This window comes from Pteropus vampyrus, unplaced genomic scaffold (genome assembly GCF_000151845.1).
Source record: "Pteropus vampyrus isolate Shadow unplaced genomic scaffold, Pvam_2.0 Scaffold2, whole genome shotgun sequence".
In the NCBI taxonomy this organism is placed as follows: domain Eukaryota; kingdom Metazoa; phylum Chordata; class Mammalia; order Chiroptera; family Pteropodidae; genus Pteropus; species Pteropus vampyrus.
Genome location: NW_011888783.1, coordinates 32,729,449 through 32,748,263, shown reverse-complemented (window position 1 = coordinate 32,748,263; position 18,815 = coordinate 32,729,449). Strand labels below are relative to the sequence as shown.

The following is an 18,815-nucleotide window of genomic DNA, read 5'->3' as shown; positions in this document are numbered from 1 at the left end:
AGGTGCTCAAAAGATAATTACTCAAAAGAATGGGTGGTTTGTTGGTTGGAGCTGCCTAGGAGAACTGATTCAGTGGGGAGAGCTAACAGAACCTGATTACTTTTGTTGAAGTTGGTATCTTATTTTAGGATGTAAATGAAGCAATAATGATGCGTGCGTAATATGCTAGACATAACATGCACAGTGTTTTATGGCCTTTTGAATAAATTACCACTTTGGATATCACGAGATAAGATGAAGATGAAGAATATTAACATGAGTCAATTATAGTTGATTCTTGAACAATGGGGGTTGTGGGCACTGAACCTCTTCCTCCCACACTCAGATCAGTGTGTATAACTTTTGACTCCCCCAAAACTTAACTACTGTGCAGTCGTCCCTTAGAATCCACAAGGGATTGGTTCCAGGACCACACAACCCCCTGCCCGGCAGATATCAAATTTCGAGGATGCTGAAGTCTCTTATATAAAAAGGTATAGAACAGTGCATACATTTGGCCTTCCACATATGCAGATTCCCAACTCATAATCAAAATACACTGTTTTCTATCTGCAGTTGGTTGAATTCACTGATGGGATACCTGGGGATGTGGAGGGCGGACTATATACTTATTGGAAAAAATTTGTGTATGGATGGACCCACGCAGTTCAAACCCATGTTGTTCAAGGGTCATCTGTACTTTCTTGATTAAGAGATGTTTCCTTTTTCTGCCTGAGCTGGATTACACTGTAGCACTTGATTTGTTTTTCCTTCCTTTTGGCAGGTCTTGGCAGTTAAGTGAATGAGGCCCTCATGACCTGCCTCATGCCAGCCTCTTCTTCCTTCTCCCTTTCTGTTGACCAGTTGTCTCATGATCTGAGAATTGCTACACATACATGCTATTGCAGACCTCCTTGCTATTGTGTGACACCAAGGAGGCAGTCAGTGTCTCTCAAATCAAAATTAAGTGTCTGTGTTGCCTTGGAAAGCCACATGCCCGAGTTGTGACACAGAGCTCTGTCACTACCCCTCCTCAGCGTCCATCTGCCTCTGACTATTATTTTCCAGCTTCCTTGGTTAGTATTTGTTTCTGTGTGACCCCTAAATGTTTGTATGTCTTGGGGCTACACTCTTCCTCATTTTATTTATTTTTCTTTTCATTCTGCACTCTTCTTGAGCTTCCCCATGTGCTCTCATGACTTCACCTTCTCCTTGCCTGGGTTCCTAGTGGTTGGTCAACCTGGGGTGGAAGTGCTAAATGAACCCCATGTGTCCTTGCCTCCTCTGGAGGGGCCAACACTTACAATTCTGTGATTGATTGATTATGTAATTAAGAGTCAGAAAAATACATGCTCTAATCTTCTTTGCTACTTTTTTTTTAGTTTGTTTTCTGGTCATAATCTTTTTTTCTTTTAATGTCTTGGTCCTTTAGTTTACCTCTTTGTAAAACGGGAGCAGTATTTGCATCCGAAGGATACCCTAAGGAAGCATTACACTACCATAGAGAAACACAGCGAATCTGTGGTGTACTACATTTGGCTTCATGCTATTTTCAGATTAGTTACCTGCCATTGGATTTGAAATAATAAATTCAACTGAGACACTGGATCTGCCAGCGAGGGGAATTTATTCTTATCAAAGCATTTTGTAAATGAGTGTCTTTAAGTGTCTATATTTTCTTTCCACCCTTACCCCCTGCTTTGTGTCTGAATTATTGTTTTAAAAGTTTCAAACAGATATGAATAGCTCTTGGCTTTAAAGATAGCCTTTCCCTCTCCCTATGTTGAGGCTGTTTTAGAGATAGATAGTTGAGGCAGAATAATGCAGTATTTAGAGCATATGCTTAGAAAGTGGAGAGATCTGGCCTCTAGTTATCTTTCTGCCTGTTCAATCAGGGTGTGAATTGAGCATGTTCCTTAATCTCAGATGACCTATATCTCCCTTAGAACAGGGTCTGTTATGTAGTAATTGTACAATAAATACTAGCTGTTATCATTGACTGTTTCCATAGAATAATACCTCTTGAAGATTTAGATGAAAGCATTTGAAAGGTTGTTATCTATGAATTGTCAACCATGGTCGACAACCAAGACATTGTCCTTAGGTCTTAAAAAAGTAGGAAAAAAAGCTGATAAAGATGAAATATCATGTATAAAGGAGATCGAAAATTTATTCTCGATTAGAAATAGACTATAGATAATAGTCTATAAGGAAAAATATGCCTGATCAACTTGCTTTCCTCATGTGGCCATAATTAGTACATAGTCCTGCCAACCTTTATAAAGGTTTGTAAAATAGTCTTCTCACAGTGCCACTCTGGATTCCCCTTGCAGATTTAATTCCAGATTGTATGCAGGATTTGAATTGCATTATGGAATCAAAGTGATTATAATGGTCATATACAGTTCCAGGAAGGAGTGAATCATATGTTCTGGTTATTACATGAATGGGAGACCCGAAAGTTCAGCCAGCTAATACAACATCTAGTCAGAGAAACTGTAACTAAGGGAATAAATACAATTCTCACTTGAAACTGGGAGCAGAGCAGGGACTTTAAAGCTGTATGCTCTCTTAATGAAGTTGTTATTTTAATTGGTTTTTAAAAATAAAGGATTGGCTTTTGACTAAGTTAATTGGCCTTGTTCTTGCTTTTTCTTGGTATGACCAAATCCTGTTCTGTGGAAGTGTTAGAGAATGCTTGGCTTCACATTAGAGACCTCCCTTTCATGTCTAAAGAGGCAAGGAATGTAATTTTAAGTTGTTTGGAAGATTTAATTTTTAAAGCTGTGCCATAAAAAAAAGGGCAGAAAAGTCCTATAGGCTGTCGTTTTCTTGATTTTATCTAAGCTGGCCTCACTTTTTTGCCCTTTGTACCATTTGTACAGCCATGGAATATTAGTTTATCTCCTTTGGCAATTTCGGACCACATTTTGTCTTGGGAAATGCAGTTACAAATGAGTTTTTAACAAAACAAAGTGAGGCTGTTTTGTCCCTCATTTTGATCCTGTGAGGAGTGAGAGGCTGTTTACATTGAGCAAGTAAGGTATATTTATTCTTCTTGACAAAGAAAGACAAATTATTTACTAGAAAGCACTTTAGTTTCCTGTACCTAGCACTTGACTGCAGGGAGCCTTAAAAAAGCAAGGGACCAAAAATAAGCAAAAGAATGAGCTCTCAGTACAATCCAAGAGTGGGTGGGGGTCGGCGCCTGGGGATACTTGTGTAGCAGCCCCACGCTGGAGCTGGAGCCAGCATTTGGTTCCTTGTGGTTAGATTTAGAAACTTTTAACCCTGCCTTTTCACACTCCTTTAAATTTATAAATAGGAACCTTTTCTTAAGCTGGATCACTTGGAGGCCTGCTATTAGTTTAGGGTTCTGAATGATGATATTTGGGAAATTGCACTCTTTGCTTACAGCATTGGTAAAGTTTTTCTTTGAGACAAGGAGCCCACCTTAGCATGTATTTTAACCTAGTGGTTCTCAAACTTGGCTGTATAATAGAAGTGTTCTGGGAGCTTTTGAAAATTAGTGCCACGTTGTACCCTATGCTGAGTCAATAATGACTACAATCTCAAAAGTGGGACACAGTCAACGCTTTTTAAAGCCTCCTAGGGGATTCCAGGGCACAGCCAACACTGAGAACAAGTGATCGGATCTGCTCTAAATTTTGGGTTGTTCACTAGCCACCAGAAGAGATGAGAATCTTCCTTTCCAATAAATGCAGAGTGACAGTATAATAAGGATGTTGTTCTGCTGTTATGATTAGAGTGATTTCATTGCTTCGATTAGTTTAGCTTTTCAACATTATAGTAGTTGAGGCTTTATGAACCAGACATGTCATAATCTTCCTTTGTTGAAATAGAAGCCTCTCATTGGTGTCCTGAAGTATCTTCAGGTACCTTGAGGCAGTAATTACTGGTGATAAAAGGTCAACAGGCCCTAGATGCCCTTTTAGTGTATGTGAAACCACTTCGGTTACTTGTATCTCAGTCTGTGCTTTTTTGTTCAGGTCCACAACCCTGAATTTGTATTTCTGATTAACACGCTTCAGAAAAGATTTTTCTTTTACGATAACTCATTTGTTTGGCAGAGCCTGGCCAGACCTGAGCTCACCTGGCAGTCAGTGTGACCTCACCTGAAGGAAGCTACTTGCAGCTTTATTTATCTTACTTAGTGTGAACATTTATCTTTTGTCATAGATGTTTTACTGTTTTTACTATGGGGTGCTGCCCCCAGACAACACTGTTAAGTATTAGAGAGAGTATGATACTATGTTTATTACCTTTCTAAATTCTGAAAGAATTGTGAATTCTGAACTGTATCTGGCTCCAGGTGATTTAAGGTAAGGATTGTAGATCTGTGTTGTGTCGTCATTATGAGTTCTAGAATCCCCTTTGCAATCACACAGTTTGCCTGTGTGTTCCAGTCCTGCTCCTCATTAGCTGTGTGACCTTGGGCAAGTTACTTGACCTCTCTGAGCCTTGATTGCCCATTTGTAAAGTGGTACAAATGATAGTATCTGCTTTAAGAGCATTGCAGGATTAAGAGGAACAATGTACATTGAGTGTTTTAAAAATGGAGTTTAAAGAAGTTGCAGACACCACAGGTTCTTCCTTTGGGAACCAAAATGGCACATGGTAAAGCCTCAACTATAGGTTCCTTTTAGGTGGGGGTCCACTGTGTATTACAGTGACACTATATCTCCCTTAGAACAGGGTCTGTTATGTAGTAATTGTACAATAAATACTAGCTGTTATCATTGACTGTTTCCATAGAATAATACCTCTTGAAGATTTAGATGAAAGCGTTTGAAAGGTTGTTATCTATGAATTGTCAACCATGGTCGACAACCAAGACATTGTCCTTAGGTCTTAAAAAAGTAGGAAATATCATCTATAAAGGAGATCGAAAATTTATTCTCGATTAGAAATAGACTATAGATAATAGTCTATAAGGAAAAATATGCCTGATCAACTTGCTTTCCTCATGTGGCCATAATTAGTACATAGTCCTGCCAACCTTTATAAAGGTTTGTAAAATAGTCTTCTCACAGTGCCACTCTGGATTCCCCTTGCAGATTTAATTCCAGATTGTATGCAGGATTTGAATTGCATTATGGAATCAAAGTGATTATAATGGTCATATACAGTTCCAGGAAGGAGTGAATCATATGTTCTGGTTATTACATGAATGGGAGACCCGAAAGTTCAGCCAGCTAATACAACATCTAGTCAGAGAAACTGTAACTAAGGGAATAAATACAATTCTCACTTGAAACTGGGAGCAGAGCAGGGACTTTAAAGCTGTATGCTCTCTTAATGAAGTTGTTATTTTAATTGGTTTTTAAAAATAAAGGATTGGCTTTTGACTAAGTTAATTGGCCTTGTTCTTGCTTTTTCTTGGTATGACCAAATCCTGTTCTGTGGAAGTGTTAGAGAATGCTTGGCTTCACATTAGAGACCTCCCTTTCATGTCTAAAGAGGCAAGGAATGTAATTTTAAGTTGTTTGGAAGATTTAATTTTTAAAGCTGTGCCATAAAAAAAAGGGCAGAAAAGTCCTATAGGCTGTCGTTTTCTTGATTTTATCTAAGCTGGCCTCACTTTTTTGCCCTTTGTACCATTTGTACAGCCATGGAATATTAGTTTATCTCCTTTGGCAATTTCGGACCACATTTTGTCTTGGGAAATGCAGTTACAAATGAGTTTTTAACAAAACAAAGTGAGGCTGTTTTGTCCCTCATTTTGATCCTGTGAGGAGTGAGAGGCTGTTTACATTGAGCAAGTAAGGTATATTTATTCTTCTTGACAAAGAAAGACAAATTATTTACTAGAAAGCACTTTAGTTTCCTGTACCTAGCACTTGACTGCAGGGAGCCTTAAAAAAGCAAGGGACCAAAAATAAGCAAAAGAATGAGCTCTCAGTACAATCCAAGAGTGGGTGGGGGTCGGCGCCTGGGGATACTTGTGTAGCAGCCCCACGCTGGAGCTGGAGCCAGCATTTGGTTCCTTGTGGTTAGATTTAGAAACTTTTAACCCTGCCTTTTCACACTCCTTTAAATTTATAAATAGGAACCTTTTCTTAAGCTGGATCACTTGGAGGCCTGCTATTAGTTTAGGGTTCTGAATGATGATATTTGGGAAATTGCACTCTTTGCTTACAGCATTGGTAAAGTTTTTCTTTGAGACAAGGAGCCCACCTTAGCATGTATTTTAACCTAGTGGTTCTCAAACTTGGCTGTATAATAGAAGTGTTCTGGGAGCTTTTGAAAATTAGTGCCACGTTGTACCCTATGCTGAGTCAATAATGACTACAATCTCAAAAGTGGGACACAGTCAACGCTTTTTAAAGCCTCCTAGGGGATTCCAGGGCACAGCCAACACTGAGAACAAGTGATCGGATCTGCTCTAAATTTTGGGTTGTTCACTAGCCACCAGAAGAGATGAGAATCTTCCTTTCCAATAAATGCAGAGTGACAGTATAATAAGGATGTTGTTCTGCTGTTATGATTAGAGTGATTTCATTGCTTCGATTAGTTTAGCTTTTCAACATTATAGTAGTTGAGGCTTTATGAACCAGACATGTCATAATCTTCCTTTGTTGAAATAGAAGCCTCTCATTGGTGTCCTGAAGTATCTTCAGGTACCTTGAGGCAGTAATTACTGGTGATAAAAGGTCAACAGGCCCTAGATGCCCTTTTAGTGTATGTGAAACCACTTCGGTTACTTGTATCTCAGTCTGTGCTTTTTTGTTCAGGTCCACAACCCTGAATTTGTATTTCTGATTAACACGCTTCAGAAAAGATTTTTCTTTTACGATAACTCATTTGTTTGGCAGAGCCTGGCCAGACCTGAGCTCACCTGGCAGTCAGTGTGACCTCACCTGAAGGAAGCTACTTGCAGCTTTATTTATCTTACTTAGTGTGAACATTTATCTTTTGTCATAGATGTTTTACTGTTTTTACTATGGGGTGCTGCCCCCAGACAACACTGTTAAGTATTAGAGAGGGTATGATACTATGTTTATTACCTTTCTAAATTCTGAAAGAATTGTGAATTCTGAACTGTATCTGGCTCCAGGTGATTTAAGGTAAGGATTGTAGATCTGTGTTGTGTCGTCATTATGAGTTCTAGAATCCCCTTTGCAATCACACAGTTTGCCTGTGTGTTCCAGTCCTGCTCCTCATTAGCTGTGTGACCTTGGGCAAGTTACTTGACCTCTCTGAGCCTTGATTGCCCGTTTGTAAAGTGGTACAAATGATAGTATCTGCTTTAAGAGCATTGCAGGATTAAGAGGAACAATGTACATTGAGTGTTTTAAAAATGGAGTTTAAAGAAGTTGCAGACACCACAGGTTCTTCCTTTGGGAACCAAAATGGCACATGGTAAAGCCTCAACTATAGGTTCCTTTTAGGTGGGGGTCCACTGTGTATTACAGTGACACAATGAAGTGTTTGTTTTTTTTCCCCCCAAGCTATAGATCAAGACTGCATCTTTGGAACCTGTTTAGTAGGATATGGTCTTGTAACCACTTTATATAGAAAAGAAATATAGTAATAGAATAAAAAGAATTTGTGCATTGCATAAGGCAATTTTTGTATGTGAATTTTTTTTTAATATATATATCTGTACATTTGTATATGTGTGTTCAGAGTCAAGATCCTTAAGTTGAGAGCGGCAAACAAAAAGAATTGAGAAGGAGTCCCCAAACTGTTGTTAGTGGTCTGCTTATTTTTAATGTACTGAGACGGCCTATACACATATAACACATACATGGTGATTCAGAGAATTTAGAAAATGATGGGGGTGTTATGAGTCAAAGTTCCTTTGCTTATAATACCCAAAAAAATCAAGGCCAAAGATTTCACTGTTTCCAGCTATATGGACAGTTGCTCATGCTCCTCATTTCGTATTGCATATGCAGACCCAGTATTGAGAGGTCTCCATAGAAAATACTGACAATACACTTCTGCTAGGAAACTCTTACTATAAGAAAGGCACGTACTGATTTTCTTGGACTATGGAATATTTGTGTATTTTATCACATGTGGGATTTTCTGCCTTTCAGGAGTTTGTCTAATCATAGGCCAAATATACTTAAAACCAAACCAAGGAAGCGTCTTTGCTCTCGTTCCATCTCGTTTTCCCAGCTGGGGTCTTATCCAGTGATCTTGTCCCTGTGCCACTCTGTTCCATCAGGAAAGGCCATTAAATCTGTGATTCATGATTATTTTTTGTTTGAATGTTGACTGAAGAGAGGTTGTACCTTTAAATGTAAAACACTTTAATTAATTGGAAAATGAGCTTAAATAACTTTATTTAATTAAGATGTGGCCAGCACTTATTTCGTATACATATTTAGAGTGACCTTCGGTAATAGATTAACAACTATTTAGTTGGGTCTGAATGGACCTATGGAGTTTTACTTAACAGTTCTTGATCTAATGTCTGAGAAACAGAGAAAGTTACAGAGCCATTGGAAGGGGTGTCATTGTTGTCTATGTAACTAAGTTGATTGCAGGGATTTTTGTCTTTTGGAAGGCTATAAAACATAGTGCATGGAATAAAAACTTGGAGCTTCATCCCTATAGCTTACTTCTAAGTTCTAAATGACTATGAAGACACTTAATCTTTTTTAAGTCATTTAATCTCTTGAAATAGCTGTTTGCTTATTTATAAAATGAGGAAAACTGCTCATGTACAACTTGCATTGAAGAATTAGGCAAAAATGAATGAAATATGTGAAACCATTTTTGAAAACTGATAACTACTATTTAAATATACATTGCATAGTGATAGAATACTGAAAAATTGTTAAGGATAGGATCTGTATCTGATCTTTGTACCCATAAAATACAGCTAACGTAATGCTTTATAGCAGTTAGGTAAATTCTGGAATGATAGTTTGCCTCTGAAAGACTCTGAAAGCTGTTATTTCTCTTTTAAATTTTTACATGTGAGTACTGAGAGGGCGGAGATAGGTGTTTAACCTTTTAGACCGTGGTCTTGATAGAAAGTGAGACTTGGTCTTAGATTTAGCACCTTGGGTCATTATGTATTTCTAGTAAGACCAAGAAATCCCTGAGCAGGGCACCTGAGGTGCGATCGTTTTGGGGTGGGTGGATGATACGCTTTACCTTCTCCTTTTTTATGAACACGATGACAATTCATTTCAAAATTTCTGGCTTACGTGGTATCCCAAGGAGCCTATGGGTGACATCAACAGTGTGGTCTATGGCCATGCCACCCTGAACAAGCCTGATCCCGTCTGATCTCGGAAGCTAAGCAGGGTCAGGCCTGGTTAGTACTTGGATGGGAGATCACCTAGGAAGAGCAGGTGCTGTAGGCATAAAAAAAAATAATAATAAAAAAATAAGAGATTGTAAGATGACAGGGTCCTTGCAATCTGTGAGGTCAACCAAGGGTTGCCTCGCCTGAAAAAACAAAACAGCAACAGAAAACAGTGTGGCCTCCTGTCAGAGCCTTTGGTGGCAGCTGGTGGAGATTCCCCAGGAATGCACCATCCTAGCAATGGCTTTCCTTAAAGCACTGGCTGTATTTACTATTTAATGTGCATTTTTTTAGTGTTGGCTTTTTATTTATTTTTCTATTAAGGAAAAGGAAGTATTACCACTATTTTGTAGATGAGGGATGAAGTTTAATTGATTTGCACAAGGTCATGCAGTTACTAAATAGTTTTGAGAAGAACCCTCCACTGTAGGCTGAACACCCTACCTTGTATGATAAACTTAGTGTCTGACAAATGTTTACGGAGTTTTAAAAAAATAATGATGCTGATTGTGCCATTCTCACCTCTGAGAAATAGAAGCTTATAGATGAGTTCTGGACTGAGAGATTGAGTCCATTGTCTAATTTGTGGGAGGAGTTTCCTATCTGGGCAGTTAGACCGATCATTTATTTAACATGCTTTTTACCTTCTCAAGCTTCAAAACAGGATTATAAACATTAGAAAATTCCAAAAGCATGCAGGTGTTCCTGGTTAGAAACAAAAAATATGGGAATGCTTAACTTTTCTGGGATGATGGCATATAGTTTGAAATCTCCCTATTTAAGAAGTTATCATTTAGCACAATCAAGAAAATACTTAGTTCTTTAGTTAACAGGAATTATAGTTCATTAAGCCAAGGCAGATAGCTAGCTCCTTAAATCCATAAAATTTTATTAGAGAAGAGACTACTCATCATCAGTGTTGACTTTTGGAACTGACATTTTCCTTAGAAAGTTCTGGGATGTCTGGGAACTAAAGAAATACCCGTATGAACTGGGAAAGTCTCCTAACTTTTTGGGTCCTCATCTGTAAAATGAGGGGGTTAGGATAAGAAGACCTCTGAAAAAGTTTCAAAAACAAACTAAACCAAGGTATCTAGATTTTGGTGCTCTTCTACCCCTGTCCCAAACATGTATTTTCATCCTTTGGTTCCTTTCACCTCTGCTTGCTGTAGATCATAGATCATGACAAACTGGGGTCTCAGGACAAGCAGTAAACAAGACTGGAGTCTCACGTAGGTTGTCTGTTGAAGCTTTACTTGATATTGATGTTCTTGGTCTATTTGGAACCTTTCAGGTCCTGGCCAATCCAAATAGGTGAGTTTCTTTCATAATTTTATGCTGACAAGTTTTAAAAAAAGGGAAGCAGAAGATAGATATTGAATATAGGTTGGATAATAACTATAAAAATGGCCTGGATTCTTTATAATTATGGTCTGACATGGTTCCAGTAAAGATGTCCTTGGTTAAATTAAGTAATGCAAGGTGTATATATACACACAAACTATATACCTATAAACATAGTAGGTTCTAAATTTAATGTCCCAGTGTTGCTTTATACCACATGTAATTTTTATTGAGTCAGAACAGCCTGCTAAACCAAGCCTCAGGAGACTTGAGCCCTTACTTCAATGGGTCAAAACACTATTGATAACTCACAATTGGTGGTTAAAAAAATGTTTTTTAAATAGCAGAACCTTTGTTTCCCAAATTAAAACTTAAAACAGAACCACAGTATACAAAATAGTTAAAAGCAAAACAATTCTGTTTTCCTGGTCTCCTTTGGGGACTCCAGGTGGCCTTAGGGAGTTAGGTTACATTGTTTGAAAAATCCGATTGAAATATCTTTCAGTTATCACTATAAGGAGATAAAATACACCAAATAGCAATTACAAAACACCACTCAAGTGTTATGGTGGTGAGGTGTTTTTGTTTTTAGTAGGAACTGCTCTCTGCACTAAAAATTATTTGTGTTTAATATTAAATGGTCTGAACAAACATTCATTATAAAGACTGATGTAGCATGAGAGCTTAATTTCAGGAAGTTGCTGCCTGTATTTACTGAAAAAAATATCATGATGACAAAGATGAGTTTTACTAAAAAGTATATAAAGACCAAGTTAAGCAGAAAGGAGAGATTAAAATTTGTGGCCTGGTGAATTTTAAATAAAAACTGCTGTATAAGCCTGAACATAAGGCAACCCCCAAATTAGGCACTGTCCTGTTTTCTCAAGAATTTGAACATATAAACTTCTTGAAATATAGATAAAATGATGGAAAGTATATTAATATTTAGTTGCACACAAAATGATGTAAATATATTAATTTAGAAAATTTGCAATTTTCTATTCTGTTTTGTGTTTTTTTTTTTTCTTTTGTTTATTATTATTTATGCCTACAGCACCTAGTCTTCCTAGGTGGTCTCCCATCCAGTACTAACCAGGCCCAGCCCTTCTTAGCTTCTGAGATCAGACATTGGGCTTGTTCAGGGTGGCATGGCGGTAGACCATGGACCTTGGCTCCACTGGGGCGTGAACCCAGGACCTTCTGCATGTAAAGCAGACGTGCTAACCATTACACTATGGAACCATGTCCTCTATTTTGTTTTTATGAATCAGTTTTATATAAACTACTTACATGTGCTGTAACATCACCATCACCATCACCAGAACCACTTTTTGGCTTTTCCTATAATTTGAGAGCATAGCGTCTTCATTTCCATACAACTTTTTTTACTGTGTCATTTTAGTCTGTATGACGTTTCGGTTTTGCATTAACCCTCCAACTTTGATGTTTTTCAAATATAAATTATGTATGTGGTGTCAAAAAACAGTTATTTAGAAAGAAGAAAAAACATAGGTACATTGGCTTTTTAAAAAATAAATGCAACTGGCAGATTGATGGGTCATTGACATTGTAGATTATTATTTTCTTTCTCCCTCCTTCTATTCCTCCCTTCCTTTCTTCCTTCCTTTTCTTTTTTATTTAAAGCCTACAGCACCCGGTTTTCTTAGGTGGTCTCCCATCCAAGTACTAACCAGGCCCAACCCTGCTTAGCTTCCGAGATCAGACGAGATCAGGTGTGGTCAGGGTGGAAAGGCCGTAGACTAGATTATTATTTTCATATCTTAATTCTGTCCTTCCATTTGATTTACATTGCACAAGAGTGTGTTTCCTGCTCCACTTGGGCTTGGCCCATAACCTATTTGGCCAATGAAATATAAATGCACATGACGTAAGCAGATGACTTACACGGGCTACCTTAAATGCGATTGGGGTTTTGTGCTCCTGTGATTGTCATGAGAAAAATATGCCCCAGCTAGCTGTAGTCTTTTTAGTCTGGACCCCACAATGAGTCAGGTGGTATAGCTGACCAGATCCTTATCCTGAGCAGGCAAGCTGAAATCTTTAGGATATATCAGACTACTATTGGCCTAGCAAATTGAATGTGACTCCTACAACTCAGAAATCTAATAATAATCTTTTCTTCTTCTTCTTCTTTTTTTTTTTTTTTATCTGAATTAGCAGAACCAGAAGTTACACTTTAGGTAATTTCTATATCAAAAATAACTTTGGGGATGATGACTGTCTACCAAGGGCTAAGTGGTCTATGTGGTAACCTGGGATTCTTGACAGTTGGTGCTTTCAAGAATACATACACCAAAACCAGATGTATGCAGTAAAAATGTATTGCCAGACTTGAGTGCACTGTTCATTTTTCCAGTGAGACCTCCACAGGGCCTATGAATAGAAGCCTGGTGTTTGCCTTGTAGATGACTCATTTTTAAGTACAGTAGAAACAAAATTTTGGCTTTTGTGTTAGGCATAGTTTCAGAGTCTCTGTATATACATTCATCGACTTTTGTGTACATGTACACAAACACCTATATTTGTATGTAGGTTTTAAGCATATGTGTTGTTTATCCATAGTTGTCTGCTTCTGTGCATGTTTAAATTTATTGCATGTACTCTTTTATTCTCTAAAGAAAAATACTACCTGTATGAAAAGTTGATTGATATTTTAAAAATTTCTTAGAATAATTTGAGATTAAATATCTCATTACGTCTGCATTTATCTCCTGCTTCCCAATTAACTGAGATTTTAGATTCCCAAAGTAGATAATGTAATTGACAATATCCAATTTGTGCTATATCTTCCTAAAAGTCATTTAATTGACCAAATTTTGACACCCCTCTTTTCATAATCATTTTCTTTCATATAATTAACTTGATCATGTATGTGACCGACTAATATAGCATTTTCAACAGCCCTAAAACAAGATTTTGGCCTTTTTAATACTTCTCTATCCTGGTTTCATGTGAGTCCAACATGGGGAGCTTTGAAAAAGAGTAATGTCCAGGCTCCTTCCTCAAGATTAATTGGTTTAGGGTGCGGCCCAGTCACTGGTATTTTTTAAAGCTTCTCAGGTGACTCTGATTGAGTTGACAGTCAGAGTTGACAGCCATTGACACAGATACAGCCTTTCTGTATTATCTAAGCAATTCAGGTTAGAAATTTGTTTTGCATGTAGGATTGTTCAGTTATGTCATCTCCATTGATTCAGTCAACCTGATAATGTCAGGTCTTCTAGGAAATTAGCATTGTATGGAAGCAGCTTTATTTATCTCCTATTTTCAACCTATCGCTTTTGGACCCTTCTTGATAGACTGATAAAGGAAAATTAGTTGCATAAATAAGACCTTAAGCTAGCCTGGGAATCGCTGCCTTCCTTTATGACTCCGTTTAACCATTTGGGTTACCTCTTAAATCACACTACCTCTGTCAACTTTATGGAAACTGATTTCAGTTGTGAACTTTCCTTCCCCATGGAGAGGAGCCCAGTGGATTTTCTCAGGTGACCTCAATTACAGCGAGCACAGTAGAGCCTTGTTAAGGACCCAGGAGACAGCATCTTACCTTTCTCTGCCAGATGCCTATGTAAATAGTCAATGACAGATCCCTATATAAGTTTCAAATACAAAGCCTTAGCATGTGTGCCTTTTTAAAAAAAAAAAAAAATACTAGAGTTCACAGAACTGGAAGTGTATATTTTCTTCCATATAAACCACACTTATTAAATAAATTATCTTGTGGATATAGCCTAACAGCATGTACGTGAGTTTCTTTCATGTTTGAAGCAACATGTTGGTTCCACAAGTCATTAGGACTCATACTACTATAATTAGTGATAATGTGATGCATTGAGTCTTTTTGATTCATTCTTGCTCTTCTCCAAGGACCCTTAACAGCCTGTGTGGAAGTTTGTGATCACTTTCTTAAAATGGCGTTGATGGGTTTTGAGTGTAAGGCAGTGTGATTTTGAGTATAAATTTTGGACTTGGACTTTTTGGATTTGAGTTATGGATTATGACTCAGTAGCTGAGTGACAGGTTTTTGTTTTGTTTTAAGTTTCTCTAAATCTTAAACCTGATTTTCATCACGTACAAAATGCAGTAATCATTGTTATCTATCTCATAGGGTAGTAGTGGCGATAAAGTCAAATTTTTAAGCCTTTAAAATAGTTTCTGGCATTCTGTAAATGTTGGCTGTGGCTGCATCAACCCCACAATAATTACTAGTATAACTACACTAGTACTGTCCCAGTTAATACTCTTACAGTATTATAAAATATCCGCTAAACTGAGGTCATTGGTGAATTAATATGAAAAAGAATCAACTGTCTTTCCGTAAGCCTTCTTTTATAAGTTCTGTCACGCGGTCTTTTATTTGAGTTAAAGCTTATCTTTCGGTAGTTACAGGCTCACTGAAGGCAGGATCTCTTTTATTCTACTTAAAAATCTCCATCTTTCCTCCCAGGGGATGCAAAATTTTTGTGTCAATAGAGAATGTATGAGGCTATTAATATGAATCTTATGGTATAGTTCTGTAATCATAGGAACTGCATAAAGATTGGACGATGTTTTTTCCTGATAATTTGACTTAAAGTACTTAAAAATATCTTGGAGTGGCTGCACACTGGAGGCTTAATTCTTCAAGTTCATGTCTGTGTCACTGTAGTCACTGACTGGAAAGTCATCATTTCCTTTAACCAGAGGAATGTGCAGAAACAGTAGTAGGTGTTGGTTAAAATTAGAATCAACTATTTCCATAACCAAAGCTCCAGACGTGTTTTAAAAAGAGAAAAAAAAGTGAAAGTGACAGAGCTCTACTAGTTTTTGCTTGTGGGTTCAAGAGGTTTTCAATCCAGTTCAACTAACTACAACTGGATCTGTCCCTGAATTTGGCACATGACATGTATGGCAGACTTCCTAAACCTAGTGATGGAAGCTCAGAACTCTTCCCAGGGACGGGAAGAATTGTCACCAGGAGCTGAACGGCAAATAGCAGGCCATACCATTGTCCCCTCATTGCCTCCACCCCATGCTGAGCCACGGGGAAGGACTTAACATTGACATTATTTGCACTTAATAGCTCATTACTGCTCCATGCTTTCCAACTCTCCTTTACTAGCAGAGAGCTTGCCAAGGCTCCAGCACTGTAACTGTACACATGTGTTTCTAGACTACAATAGGAATTGTTCATCTCTTGAAGCTACTTATTAGTAGCTAATAGCTACCATTTGATGTCTCTTGAGAAATGCATACATAGTTTCCGTGGAGAGGTGAGAAGAAAAACAACCTATAATCTAGGCTCCTTTTTTCGTGTAAGGAAGACGCAGTTTGTGTGAGCAAGACTCTTCAGGTGTTTTTATACAGGGTTCAGGCGTTAAGTCACTGGTGCATAATGTGTCTGCAGAGATGGGGCCAGAAATTGGATCCCAAGTCTGGTCAGTTAGTTGAATTGAATCAAACCATTGCCAGAAGCTCCCTAGTAAGCGATTTCTAGTGGTCGTGGCTCCAGTTGCTTTGCATGTGGTTTGTTTTGGCCCCTTTCTCCCCTCACATGCTGAATTATAACAGTGCCACTGGTGTGCAGTGCCAGAGTTTCTCAGTTTTTCCATCAGATACCTAACATTTACAGAATGACTTTAAATATTTGCCACAGTCCAAGGTCTTGGCATTCAGCATCTTTTTTCTCGCTTACATAATTTCAAAAGTCCATGTTGCCATTTTCTCAATGAACAAACCTAATTAGAGAGAGAGAATCAGTGGCTTTAGGATTCAGACTGTAAGCGGTGATGCAGAAGAGATTTACTTTACTGAAAGAAAACAAAATGTTCTTGGGAATTTGAGTCTCTGGTGCATCTAGTGTTTTCATGGCTTGGAAAAAAAAAAAAAGCTGGATGTAGCAGTGTCTTGGGCTTTTCAGAGTAGCTCCTGGCTATGAGATATGGTCATTTTCAAGATCGTTCACCAATGGTAGAAGAATAGGTGGTATTTGATGTTTGTTATTTTCATATTTAAGTTAACTTATTCTAGAATTTAAAGGATTCTGATATGGACAGTTTTCAACTTAAAATGATTACGTGTTTTGAAAATTTTTCTGATGGTTGTTTGAAAACTGAAAATAGTTTCTCCATACAAATAATGTTATAATTTAAAAAAAAAAGCACATTTAACCTAAGTGTGGTAAGAGTACCCCATAAAGGAAGAATCCAGTGACTCTCTTTGAATAAGGATATTATTCTCTGAGGGGGCAAAGGTGTGTTTTGTGTACAAATTGTAGCAGAAGAGAAGAGACTACCCTATAGGGATAAGAATATTTTGGGAGGACGCTTAGTGAATTCACTACCAAGAGAAAGCTTTAAAAATATATATTGTTTGTTACACTACACCCCAGGCTGTGCAGGGACATGGGAGGAACATGCAATTTTTCAAAAATAATATTTAGAGATAGGATTTTATTGTATAATTGGCAAACTCCTCACTTTTGGGAGTAATTGCTTGATTTCATGGCAAGGGCCAAACATAGATTTCTTGAGGCCTAAGATAAATAGATAGCATTGGATCATGATGGTCAGTCCCCAGGGTTACCAAGAGCTCAGCCCAAAGTGGACTGCTCTCCTGAGTGCGCCTGTGCCAGGCTCTGCCTGTGTTACCTTTCAGCTTTGAATCAGCAAAATAAATCATTGTAAAATTAATTTGCTGGATGTTCTCCTGCCGCACTGCGTGCTTGTGTGTGTCACAAGACTTAAGCTTCCTGCCGCTTTCCATTAAAGGAGAGCTTTTTGTGTTTTTTAACAACATTCCATTCTTTTGGGAGCCCTTTAGCTGGGGCTGGTTAATAGAAAGATGGGGACTGGGCTCTAAGCTTTATAACGCAAATAAATTTTGGGGGTTATTATGAACAGCCTTCAACAAAACTTCAATTAACTAGGATTACGTAGAGTAAGGGCAGATTCTGGTTAATTGAATTTTCTTTTGAATAGAAGGTTAAACACTTTACCGTCTCTCAACCCTTATTATTAACTTTGGCTTTTGGAATTCAGATGTCAGGATACTGAAAATGAGGTTTCTCTGAGTTAGTCCGTGATCGGTCTTTAGAACATCCTGATGAGTTAGGAATCTTGTTATTCAGGCTTTATTTTCTACAGGAGTTTAAGAGGCACAGGGTGTGGCTGCTGAGCTCTGTAAGTTGTTTTTTGGGGGGAGAATAAATCCCTTTTTGTGTTATTTCGTTTTCTAGTATCTTTCTGAGATTCAGAATGAAAAAGCTATTTCACCATGCCCCGCATCAGTAGGCCTAGTTATTTTATATCATCCTGTTGTTTGAGAGTTTACAGATACTCTAGCAAAATATAGTAACAGAAATGACTTGTCAGTAAGCTACTTTAAGATATTGATTTTTCTTTAGTGTGAGTTAGTCAAGTTGTATTTACTTTAATAGGCTGTTGAGTTGGCTCTTCTGCATAATCCAGACAGTAAATGCATCCAACATATATTGAGCACCTGCTCTGTGCTCTTTATGTACCATATTAGGCAGTTTTAATGTCAGTAATGTCACAGCTTAAATGTATCAACTTCTGATAACATTTGCAGAAATCTTACTTTCTTTTTTTTTTAATCATTTTTTGAAGTAACATTGGTTAATACAATAATATAATTTTCAGGCGTACATTATAATTTGACATCTGTATATTCTATTGTGTTTATTTACCACCTAAAATCCAGTTTCCTTCAGCTACCATATATTTGATCCCCTTTACCCACTTCACCCTCCCCTATCCCCCTATATTTGACCCCCTTTAACCATCTACCTACCTTCTCCTCCCCCCACCCCTTACCCTCTGGTAACCACTAGCCTATAGTCCATGTCCATGATCTCTGTTTGTCCTGTTCATTTGTTGCCTTTAGGTTTATATCCCACATATAAGTGATGTCATGTGATTTTCAACTTTTTCTGTCTGGCTTAAGAAATCTTACTTTCTAAAAAGCAAGATAAACTTTTCTCTGAGGGACTTTGTGGTTATAGCAGTTCTGATTTCCTTGTTTGAAATTAGTGTTTGAAATATTGTTAAACTTGCCAGCTTTTTTCTTCTGTACTCAGTAGTTAGAAATAAATTGAATTCTAAAAGTTAAAATATTATAATTTTTGATTAATCATAAGTTATAGATATTTGAGAACATAGAAATTTTTCTAAGCATAGGT

The 18,815-nt window shown here is 37.7% G+C and overlaps 1 protein-coding gene, 1 non-coding gene and 1 pseudogene across 5 annotated transcripts in view; 2 read left to right on the top strand and 1 right to left on the bottom strand.

The window, feature by feature from the left end:
• The window catches only part of FMNL2 (formin like 2), a 270,355-nt gene that overhangs the window by 104,997 nt on the left and 146,543 nt on the right, over positions 1-18,815 (top strand). The gene's annotated exons all lie outside the window — the stretch shown is intronic.
• LOC111739911 lies at positions 9,208-9,326 on the top strand (annotated as a pseudogene).
• Positions 12,255-12,373, bottom strand: LOC111739799. Its single transcript, XR_002780376.1, has one exon. It is a non-coding gene; the product is annotated as a 5S ribosomal RNA (ribosomal RNA).